This window comes from Orycteropus afer, unplaced genomic scaffold (assembly GCF_000298275.1).
Source record: "Orycteropus afer afer isolate SDZICR_OR568_19922 unplaced genomic scaffold, OryAfe1.0 scaffold00055, whole genome shotgun sequence".
Lineage (NCBI taxonomy): Eukaryota > Metazoa > Chordata > Mammalia > Tubulidentata > Orycteropodidae > Orycteropus > Orycteropus afer.
In genome coordinates this window covers 4,120,015-4,132,864 of record NW_006921642.1, presented here as the reverse complement: position 1 = coordinate 4,132,864, position 12,850 = coordinate 4,120,015, and the positions used below count along the sequence as shown (strand labels likewise).

At 34.6% G+C, this 12,850-nt stretch overlaps 1 protein-coding gene across 1 annotated transcript in view; it reads left to right on the top strand.

Moving 5' to 3' along the window:
• Positions 1-12,850, top strand: part of MYO16 (myosin XVI) — a 974,663-nt gene that overhangs the window by 133,047 nt on the left and 828,766 nt on the right. The gene's annotated exons all lie outside the window — the stretch shown is intronic.

Genomic DNA, 12,850 nt, shown 5'->3' with positions numbered 1-12,850 from the left:
ATATATATATATATATATACACCTCACTTTAACTTGATTACATCTGCGAATGCTCTGTTTTCAAATAAATCAAAATGCAAATACACATGTGTGGGGGGTTAGGACTTAAACTTGCCTTTCTTGGGGACATGATTCAACCCATTATACTGCCTATCATTCCCTTTTGTAAAATTACAAGTAGGAGAGTTTAGGTAAAAACTATGAATTTGGACTTTCTTAATCTTGTAATGGGTTTAATTTGATTATTCTCTGAATCATCCCTCAGGAAAATCCTCATAGTAGAAATATATAACCCTGAAAATGTGTTTCTTCCAAATCCTGGGAGACAGAGGCTATGTTAAATTAATAAGGAAAGACAAAAGGAATAAAGATTGATTAACATGAAATAGAAACTTCTGTAGGTCTGATATTCTACATGATAAGACTTAAAACTTCTTAACTGATTTAGAAGAACAAAATACTCACTTTGTACAAATAGAGCCTAGGAGGAAGTGAACTGATTCTTTGGCATGAAGATGATGGGATGTTTTTAGTGTTAAAGGAAAGAATAAGACATATCCTAGAAAGAAACTTTATATTCATTAATGACTTTTTAGGATGATACAGTAAAATGATGAACTTTGAAATCCTTTAGAATGCATAGAAGTCTTAGAAAATCATAAAAGTCATAAATCTAACTTTGGTTAGAACACTCATCTATTTAGGAAAAGGCTTTGTCTATAGCAATGTTTTGATACATTTATTATTTATTTAGGAGCTCTGGTAGCATAGTGCCTAAGGCATTTGACTGCTAACCAGAAGGTTGGTGGTTCAAACCCACCAGCCACTCTTCGGAAGGAAGATGGGGCAATCTACTTCAGTAGTGATACTGCCTCGGAAACCCAAGGAGGGGTCGCTATGAGTCAGGTCCAACTCGACGGCACGTAACAACAACAACAACATTATTTATTTAAATAGTTTAACCACCGGATGACTTGGCTGAAGATGCTGCCTTAAATATGTGAGAATGTGACACCAAAGTTAGATTTATGACTTTTATGATTTTCTATATTATGGTTTCTTTTTTTCTTGATCTTGGTTGGAAGGTTCAGCAATTTTATTCAAGCCCTATTATCTGTTTTACTTTCTTTGATTGTTATTAACTGCCCTGGGCCTTTGACAAAAGAGGTTCTCTGGTTTTGATTCCTGTGTGCAATATGGCCATATTAATGTCCAGGAAGCAATATCCATGTGGCTTTACTCACAATAGTAAAACACTTTTTAAATATTTCTTCTATGTAAATTTCTAGGCTAAGATTTCTGCTTTTCATGTTCTGACAGGAATTGTTAGTGATTAGTTTCCCTTCCAGCCAAGATTTTCTTCTTACATTCTGCAATATGTCAGTTTATTATTTATAATGGAAAAGGGCAAGACGTCCTACCTTCTTTATATGGTCTCCAAAGAAACAGAGTCTAGGTATCACATATGATACTCAATTAAATATTGCAGAAAAAATTGAGTGATGATGCATCAAATCATGACAAAGTAATCCAGTGTTAAATATCAAGCAGGAGAACTCATTTCCTGACTGCAGAGTGATTTTAAGGTGCAGTACATACATTGTTGTTATTGTTGTTAGGTGCTGGCAAAAAGTAAAACTACATTCAAATTGACTCTCTCCAGCATATAGAGATTGTTATATATAGTGTAAGTATCAGAAATATCATTGATAGATTAGAAGTCAATGGCCATGAAAATAAGGATAAGGTATGTTTATAACAAGAGCTGGAATTAGGAACAGGCTACTAGGAATAGTACCTAGAGTGTCAATCTACAAGGCATGCTATAATTAATAGAATAAATTATATAAGTAGTAACAAATTGCATAGATCCCCTCTGTTAGTCCTTGCATAACTGAAGAGATATATATTAGCCTTGTTCCTATTGAGGTTAAACAGAGTCTTTCAATGGAAATAGATAAACACTGGCAACAATCCTATTCCCCAAAATAGATGCTTAGAGAAGAGATAACAATTTAAAGAAGTATCAAATTATGGTTCAAATGGGGGATATCCTCATTCCTTTGACAGAATCAGTGATAGCTTCATTATGATGTAGGGGCTTTTCCATAATCCTTTTATTTTACCCTCCCATTCCTGGATATTATTTCCCACTTATTGCTAGGATTGCCAGCACATTACCTGTATTCCTTGCCATTGCACCTCTTCAAATACATTGTCCTTGTTTTAAATAATGATTTGTTTCCTTCTTTGTTCTTAAGTGATGCAATTTGCATAGCTATTTTTAATTCCATGGTGGCAATTCAATATAGTATACTCACTGCTACTTGCCTTTATAATAATCATCTCTTCTGCTTGGTATAATATGGTTTGTATTCAATAATCCTTTCTCTAACTTATGCTAGTGGTGTCCATTAGGGAGCATCATGTTAGGCATTGACTTGATAAAGATCCAGCAAGCCACACAGAAATAGGTAGCTGGCACATGTTTGGCTTCTTGGTAAAAGTGTCTAGTAGATTGTAGACAGTGTACATTTGCTGAATAAATGAATGGACAAATGAAGGAAAACTCACAGGTCAATTTTGAAAGTCAGCTAGAATTTATTATTGCAATTATTTGTTCACATTATATCTAATGAAAACAGTGTTATAGCCACATTATTTTATTCCATACTATAGAATTCCTCAATCTACACATTCTCCAAATTTATCTGGAAATAGTGCTCATTTTAAAATGCCTCATTGTGTGATGATGTTGCTTTTCTTTATCAGGCAGACTAGAGAAACAGAAACTGACATTGTTTCATGTATGATCGTAGAGTTAGATATATAATTTTTAAATTACTTAAAAAATTGTAATTGTTTTGCAATGTTCTGTTTCTCACACCATAGAATAATCAAACTAGCTAGATTATGAAGTGATATGTTTGCTAATTGTTGTCATTTAGTTATGTTCATTGACAGGTCCCACATCTACATTCATTTAACTAATATTTATTGATCATTAACTTTGTTTAACATACTTCCTGCCTTCATGGAGAATGATGTTTATTAATTCACCCATTTTTTCATATTTATATCTATTGTCTACTATGCACTACTTGCTATGCAGTGAACAAGAAGACACTTTATATTTTAGAATAATGATTTAAAAACCAAATCCACTACCATCAAGTCAATTCCAACACATAGCGACCCCCTTTGGGTTCCAAGGCAATAAATTGTTATAGAAGTAGATTGCCCAGTCTTCCTTCTGAGGAGTGGCTGGTGGGTTTGAACCACCAACCTTCTGGTTAGCAGTCAAATGCCTTAGGCATTACACCACCAAAGCTCCTTGACAAAAGTAAATAGATAAAAGTAATACAAAGGTACTCACTGCTGTCGAGTCAGATCCGACTCACAGCAACCCCTCCTTGTGTTTCCAAGGCAATATCTCTACAGAAGTATATTGCCCAATCATTCTTTTGAGGAGTGGCTGGTGGGTTTGAACCTCTAGCCTTCTGGTCAGCAGTCAAATTCCTGAAGCACTACACCACCAGAGCTCCCAATACAAATGTACCAGTGAGAAATTTAATTAATGGATTAAGTAACACTGAGTACACCCATTGCACCACATGATAGCCAGCCTGACAATCCATCCAAAAAAATAATTTTCTTTGTAATAATTTTTGGTAAAATATATTGTTATAAAATTCTAACTGCTATAAAGTATGTTTCTCCCAACAATCTTAAAAGAGAAATTTATTTTACATGTCAAACTAAATGCTATTGTAAATTATTTAATACTAAATATCCAATATTCTTTACAGTTTCAAAAGGTTATTGATGGGTAGGAGAGACTGTGTGACATTTATTCATCAATAAATATTTGAGTACTTTCTGTTCTGTGAAAAGGGGAGTCAGCAGTGAACAAAAGAAGCAGCAGTCTGTGCCTTTTGGAAGCAGGAATATACAAATGAGTAAAATACATAGCCTGTTAAACAGTGAGAAATGTTGGAGGGGGCAAGAAGAAAGGGAAAGATTACTAAGGGAAGGCCCCATGAAAAATTTATTTTGTACATGTTTATGAGGTTCAGCTTGTTAATTGTGTAGTTGAGATCTTCTGTATCATCCCTGAATTTGTTTTCTAGTTCTGTCCTTCATTGAAAGTGGTATGTTAGAGTCTCCTACTACTATTGTGGAATTGTCTGTTTCTCCTTTAAATTCAGTCAATGTTTCCTTTATGTATTTTGGGGCTATTTCATTGAGTCCATATATATTTATTATGATTATATCCTCTTGGTCAACTGACACTTTTATCATTACATAAGGCCCTTCCTTGCCTCTTATCCTAGTTTACATGTTGAAGTCTATTTTATGAGAAGTTAATTGCTTCTTGTTTGGTTGGCATTAGCTTGATATATTTTTTCCAACCCTTTATTTTTAATTTATTTTTATCTTTAGTAAAAGGTGAGTCTCTTATAGGCAGCAGATGATGGGTTTTCTCTTCTTATCCAATCTGTCATTCTGTTTCCCTTAATCAGTGGATTTGATCCATTCAGATTCAGTGCAATTAATACTATGTATGAATTTATTGCTATCATTCTTTTGTATTTTTTGTTTTGGTGTTGATCATTTCTTTGTTCCAAATATATTTCTATACTGACTTCATTTCATTATTGAGTTTTCTTCCTTTTTTCTTCAGTGTTGTTGATTTAGTGCTTACAAAGTCCTTATGATTTTCTTTTTTCTTATTTTGGTTAGAAAATTTAAGTTTTTTTAAATTTTCTTTGTGGTTATCCTGTATTGTAGTCTTACCTGCCTACATTTGGAACAGTCTATTTTATATTGATATAATCCTTTCTTCTTCTGCAGGTGGAAGTTTTGTAACTATACTGTTTATTCCAACTATTTGCTTTGTAGTTGGTGTCATGACTCCTCTGTTTCTCTATTTTCCAGTTGAAAGCTTGTTTTCTGGGTTGGTTTGTGGGTGATAGTGTCCAGTGTCTTAATCTTAAATTGTCTTCCATTGTTTGTTTTCTGTTGGAAGGACTCCCATTAACATTTCTTGTAAGGTTGGTCTGGTTTTTTACAAAGTCTTAGTTTCTTTTTGCCTGGGAATGTCTTAATTTCGCCATCATTTTGAGGAGCAGTTTTGATGGATATATAATTCTTGGTTGGCATTTTTTTTCTCCTCAAGGTTTTGTATATGTCATCCCATTGCTTTCTTGCCTCCACACTTTCTGCTGAGAAATCAGGGCTTAATATTGGTTGCCCTTTGGAAGTAACATTTCAGTTTTCCCAAGATGGTCTTATGATTCTTTCTTTGCCTTTAGCTTTGAAATGTTTGGTTATAATATGTCTTGGTGGCTTTTTGTGGGGGTCTGTACTGTGTGTGGTTCATTGCAATTCTTTGATGGATAGCTTTTTGTCTTCCATGATATTGGGGAATTTTTCTGCTAGCGTATCTTCAACAATTTTTTTTTTTTTTTTTGCCTCCTCTTTTTCTGGAATTCCAATCAAATGTATGTAATTTCTTTTGATATCATCCCATAGAATGCTTAGGTTTTCTTCATTCATTTTCACTCTTTTATTTTCCTGATTTTTCCTGATACAAGCTGGTGTCAAGGGATTTGTCTTCTAGCTGATAACTGTATTCTTCAGACAGTTCTATTCTAATATTTTGTCCTTCCAATGTGTTATTTAGCTCTGTAATTTTAGTGTTCACTTTCTGCATTTCTGATTGCTCTTTCTCTCTGATTTCTAATTGTCTATTTATTTTATCATTTTGCTCTTGAATGATTTTCCTAAATTCTTCAGGGGTAATAGCTGCTTCTTCCTTTCTTCTGGTTATGGTTTCATTGAGCCCTTGGAAAGTCATATATACATGCATACATACATATCTATACATATCTATATATATATATATATATGTGTGTGTGTTTATTTACCAGGTAGTTGTAGTATCTTATTGGGGAGATTTCCTAGTTCTTTAATTTGGCTACTTGCTTCCACCATCTTGTCCTGTTTTTTGTTTGAATTGAAGTTGTCTGTTTACCCTTTTTTTTTTTTTTTTGCTTTGTTTCAATATATCAACATGCATGGGGACACGGTTGTTCTTTGGTTGTTAGCTTGTCAGCACTAGGGCACTCCCCAGCTGTCTCCAGTTTGGTGGAGTAACTGATGGGAATGTGGGTGTGGGTCTCTCTTTGTTGTGAAGAAGAGCTTCAATTGGGATGAGCAGAAGTTGTCCACTGCCTGTCATTGATCTGGTGGTGCAGGACCTGGTGGTGGTGTTTATTCATGGGGTGACATGATTGGTGCAGTAGATATGGCTTACTTGTAGAGAGTTTTTTCTCCTCCTTAAAATACTCCCCATCTGTCTACACTGTGACTTTATCACCATGTAGATTCCATGACATTTTATTTTTTTTTTCCTCTTCATCTACCTCTGTGTTTAGAAGGGATACTCTTCAACTGGTCCTGGCTTCTTTTCTCTCCCCAGTCATGACTTCCCTCCTTCTCTCTTTCTAATAAGTGCTTAATCCAACTCTTTATCTTCTCATTGGATGCTCACTATTCCAGGATCTTTATTTGTATCTGTTTCACTCAGTTTTTCTGGGCCTCTGCTGTAGAGGAATTGGGCAGAGTGGGTTAGTAGGACAGCATTTTGTCTCCCCCTCCTAAGATTAGAATTTTTGTTTACTAGAGAGGACCTGGTGGCATAGTGCTAAGGCATTTGACTGCTAATGTGAATGCTGGTGGTTCAAACCCACCAGCCACTCCTTGGAAGGAAGATTGGGCAATGATACCACCTCAGAAACCCAAGGAGAGGTTGCTATGATTTGGATCTGATGCGATGGCAGTGAGTTTGGTTTGGTTTTGTTTTTCAGAAAGGAGAAATTTATGAGTGTGTAGAGTATAAAATTAAGATTAGAAAATACATTTGAATTATACTTTTAAGTTATTCAGGAAATAATATATTTAGGAATGTCTTCATTAATTTTTGAGATATTTATTTTAAATTTTTAGAAATACAAGATACAGGTGTATGAGTTACCATCATATACTTAACAATGTTAGAACATTGCTTTTATATATATATATATATATATATATGTAAACACTGTTTATATATATACATATATATATATATATATATATATATATATATATAAACACAAAACTCAATGGCATTCAATTTATTCCGATCCCAGACTGGGTTTCCAAGGCTGCAAATCTTTACAGAGGCAGACTGCCCCATCTTCTATGGTTCTAACCACCACCTTTTTTGGTTAGCAGACAAATCCCTTAACTCTACCACCAGTTGTTGTTGTTATGTGCCGTCGATTTGGACCCAACTCATAGGGACTCCTCCTTGGGTTTCTGAGAGCTCTTTATATTTATATGTAGATATAAATTTCTCTATGTGTATGTGTGTGTATCTTTTACATATGTGTCCAGAGAGAAAGAGAGAATGAAAAATATCTAAGTAGCAAAGAAAGTCCATGGAGTAATTTTGATCAATGTATCTGTGTTCTGAGTAAATGCTTGTAAAATATCCCCAGAATCAATCACTTGCCTGCTGAGAGAGGAACAATAGACTTTTCTTTGCTATTTTGCACCATGTAATTTCACAGAGAATGAAATGATCTCTGAATAACATTGCTCAATTCTCAGTATTTTTTTTGCTGATTTGACTTTGGACTAAATAGTTGCCTTTATTTGCAGCATGTTAGATCTGAATTTTCACATTTAGTTTTGAAATGGGGCCACAGTTGCTAAGCTACTCTGTACTCTTAGCAGTTCTAAAGCTGTGATGAATATGCACATTTAAACAGTTCATTGCATTTTGAACCATAAGAAACAAATTATTTTTATTCTGGTGTTAATTACTGTGAATGTGAAATATTTTAATAGAATGAAACCACTGTCTGATGCTTGTGTTTGGGAAAACAGTGACCTGTGTTGCTGACTCTGTGTTGAATTATACTTTTTCTGTTTGCTATTAATAAATTTTGAGAGGACATGTTTGATGTGTAATATGTCCTGAAACCATTTTATAGATCTTACTCTAAAGGGTAGCTATTATACATAATTTTGAGAAGTGGGCAACAGATAACTGAAGTATAAGATGTTACTTATACAATTATTTTATTTTTTTAAAGGCTGACATGCAGTAGCAAATTGCTGTATCATTACTGTTGCATACTACCAGGGGATCTTTGAGGATAGTTTCAATCCTTGAAATGAGGAGGTTTATGAGGAAAAATTAGCAGATGAATAACCATTTGTTAAATGAAGCTTAGCAATGCCTTTATCACCATTTCACTTTAGTCACAATCAAATGAGTGCTGGATATTGCAGTGAAGGATTTTGCTATCCTTGGCCTTGGGTTTGATCATCTGGTATTAGTAATTTGTTTGCATGTAGGCTGGAGTGTGTCATGGACTGCAACAAATGGACAATGTGGAATGAGATCATTTTAATGGATGCTGAAGGCAACCTCTGGAACCCAAAAATTCTGTTGTAGCTGAAATAATAAATGATATTTCATTAACATAGCACATCCGTGTGTTCAGTGGCTTAAATTGATATATGAAAACTAAATAATTTCAAAACTTTACTCATTAGCTGCTTGACTATTTCTCGGTTAAATACTACTATATAAACATGTTATTTTTGGGTAATAAATTACCTTTCCCATTACTTTTATTTGTTAAATATGAGGGAAAAGGCTGCCTTTGTTGTTTCAGAAGATTATGTTCTTAGAAAATTAGCTATAAATTGAAATGGTTTAAAGTCAGTCTGCTTTTCTAATAAGAACTGTGATAGAAGACCAAGGCCAAGAGCCTGATTATCAACTTTTTAATGTAAATGAACACACATATAATGTTTAATCTCTTTCTTAGGCATTGAGCTTGCTTTCTACTTCCCTGAGGAAATTGAAGTCTTTAGGCTTGAATGCATTCAACTTACTTCTAACCAACTAACTATTGATATTTTTTTTTTCCTGTTTATTTCAGTATCTTTTTTACATTCCTTAAAAAGTGTTTCTTCTCATTTAAAAAACTAAATTCTTCATATTCTTTCTGGATTTCTATTCATTGTCCCCTTTCTAAGGTTTTTTTTTTTCCCTAAACATTTCTTTTTTTCTCCTATATTTTTACAGTCATTCTATTGCCATTTTCTTTAATAGAATACAAAAATCTCAGTCTCTTCCATTAACTAACAAACTAACTAAAACACCTTATTAAGCTTACTCCTTCTAATTGTTACTTTATTGTTTTCATTTTCATATCCAAGTTACTTTGGAGAACAATATGATTGACTTTTCCCAATTCGTTACTCCCTGTTGCTCTTCAATCGAGAAACTCTGGTTCAATCCACTCGAGCTCCTCAAAATGGCTTTGACTAAAACATTTCTGATATCATTTTATTGAGTTATTGGCATAAATTATGTTGTTTATCCTAAGTAATTTATCTCACTTACCTAAGGGTAACTTTTCAGAGCACAAAGTTAAATGAACAGCTAGGTTCCTACTCGGCTTAGTTATCTAGGGCTGCTATAATAGAAATACCACAAGTGGATGATTTTAACAAATAGATATTTATTCTCCCATGATGGAGGAGGCTAGAAGTCTGTTTTCAGAGTACAGACTCTAAGAGATGGCTTTTTCTCTCTGCCACTCTCGAGGAAGGTCCTTGTCTCATTTCAACATTTGTGGGTCTGGTGTTTCTTAGAGATCTACATATGTCTTGACATCAATCTTCCCCTGGGTTTAGGAAGTTCTCAGCACAAAGACCCTGCATCCAAAGGTCCATATGGCTCTTGGCTCTTCTTTCTTCATGGTAGTTAGGTCCCTGTCTCTACTAGCTTCTCTGCCCTTTTATCTCTTCCAAGATAAAAGGTGATGCAAGGCACACCCCAGGGAAATTCCCAGTACACAGCATCAGGGCTGAGACCTGAGTAAAGATGGTGACTTAAGTAAGGGTAATGTATCTCACTTTAATCCTGCCTCATTAACATAGCAAACACAACCTAATCCTCTTTAACATAACCTAATCCTTCCTCATTAATCACAGCAAAGTTTAGGATTTATAACACATCACAAAATGGAGGACGATTACAGAAGGGAAGGCAATCATATAATACTGGAAGTCATGACCTAGTAAGTTGACATATTTTGGGGGGACAAAATTCAGTCCATACCACTTTACCCATGATTGTATTTTTTATGTATATATCAGAGGAAATATTCTAAGCCAAACACTCTGATTCCAAGAACATTTTTAGTGGCTATTGAAAATAAAAGATCTTTTATCTTATTTTGTATTATTGTAAATCTACTGCCAAAAAAAGGCTTTTTATCACTAAACATACCTATATCAATATTCACAGTGGCCATAAAATTAGAATTCTGAGGACAAGTAATAAAGTGTTATTTTAAAAACAATTGGGAGAATGTCCAATTTCAACTCTAACATGTACAGAGATTTTATTATTATTTTTTTTTTTTTTGGTCTATTTTCTCTCCTTTTTTACATCACGAAAAAGCTGAACAAATTGGAAATTGATGACTCCTTTTGTACTCATTAGAGAACTGATGTTGCAAGGCAAACCACCTGTCTGAACATTTGAGAGGCAGGAAAATCCAGAGTCACAGCTAAGATCTACTTACCTAGTGCAGAAGCCATATAAGCCAAAAAATAGTACCAAAAACCAGTTCCCTTCAAGTCGATTTTACCTCCGAGACCCCATGTGTGTCAAAGTGGAACTGTGCTTCATAAGGTTTTCAATGGCTGAATTTTCAAAAGTAGATCATCAGGGCTTTCTTCCAGAGGAGGAACACGTCAATGATAATTTTCATGATATAGTGAAGGTGAGTGTACACTAACGTAAGAGTGACAAACACTTAGGAGGATCTCCACACTTTTGTGGTTTTAACTCCCAAATCCCCACCAAGTTCTTAATGGTGAGGATCCAAGAGAGATCTTTGTTGGTTCCGCAAGGGAAAAGGAAATATTATTATTGCTAAATATGCCCAGAGCCTTCTCTATAACAACATCCTACTCCCCAACAGAAATGGCTTTACTAAAGCTTTATCCCATGTAGAAGCCTTTAGTCCTTTTGCCTCACCTCCTTCTTGTATCACCTAAATGGGGCCAAGCAGCTTTACCACTGGATAAAAAGACTTATTAAGTTTACAACCCAGAGACACAGACTCACTAAAAGACCCATTAAAGATTAAAAATATTTAATCATAAGAATGTGTAACACTTCTCCTTACCACTATAACACTTCACACCTTACCACTGTACCTAACAACAACAACAAAATAAAACCCAAACTCACTGCTGTTCAGTCATTTCTGACTCATAGCAACCCCTCGTTGGGTTTCCAAGGCAGTATCTCTACAGAAGTAGATTGCCCAATCTTCCTTCTGAGGAGTGGCAGGTGGGTTTGAATGGCCAGCATGCTGTTTCCCAGTCAAATGCCTTAGGCACTATGCCAGTCAGAGCTCCTAAAGGACTCCATATTGTAACAGTGGATTTTATAGTTGAAAGAGCAGAAAGTACTCCTCAATGGAGGAGTACTTAGACAAATTCAAAATGAAAACAGGAGCAAAAACAAGGACACTGGAGAAAGCTGAAGTCTTTTGCAGCTATAGTCATAGGAAAATAGCAAACAACCCCAATGCTAATCAGATCAGCATAAATTCTCACAGTGACAGCTTTTTTACCATAGTTTCTATTAACCAACATATCATGTCTAGCTTTCAACAACAACAACAAAAAAATTACAAGGCATGCCAAAAGTAAAAAAACAAAAATAAAGTAACAACAAAAAATAGTTTTAAGAGTCAAAGCAAGCATCAGAACGAACAACACTCAGATATGGCAAAGATATTAACATTAATTAATTTGGTTAACAATGTAAATAACTCTGATGGAAGTCTACATTGAAAGACTGAACATCATCTTGCATGAAGAAACAAGTGTGACTTTAGTAAAATACTTTCTTACAAATAAACTTCAAATAATTAGGTTTTTTTTTTATGGTTCTGTTTCTAGCACCTCCAACAGTACCTAATATAATAAGCAGTAACTGAATACTGTATTAGTAGAATTAATAAATGATAACACATGTCATGGCTTCTAACTGCACAGATTTTGAGGGAATATTTGTTAAATATATGCTAAAGATAACAAATAGTGTGAGAAATATTTGTTAATGGTGAAGATAATTTAAGTTTCATTATGTCAGAAATGTTTGTCTTTTTCAACTTTCTATATTCAATTTCCTATGCCTAGCACATGTTAGAAGGAGCCTTGGGAGCACTGTGTGTGTGATTAAGCTCTCAGCTGTTAATCAAAGGTCAACAATTTGAACATACCAGCCACTCTGTAGGAGAAAGATGAGGCAGTCTGCTTTCGTAAAGAATACAGCCTTGGAAACCCTATGGGGCAGTTCTATCTACTCTGTGCAATAGTTTATTATGGGTTGGAATTGACTAGATCACAATGGGTATTGTTTTGTTCATTTTTTTCAAAAATAATAATATTAGAACATCAGTATTTGTGGTAAATATTAATGAATCCCTATAAAATACTTATACGGATTCATTAATATTTACCACAAATACTGATGTTCTAATGAATCCCTATAAAATACTTAGGAGCTCTGGTAGCATAGTGCCTAAGGCATTTGACTGCTAATCAGAAGGCTGGCGGTTCAAACCCACCAGCCACGCCACGGAAGGAAGGTTGGGCAATCTACTTCCGTAATGATACTGCCTCAAAAACCCAAGGAAGGGTCACTATGAGTTGGGTCCGACTCGATGGCATATAACAACAACAACAACAACAT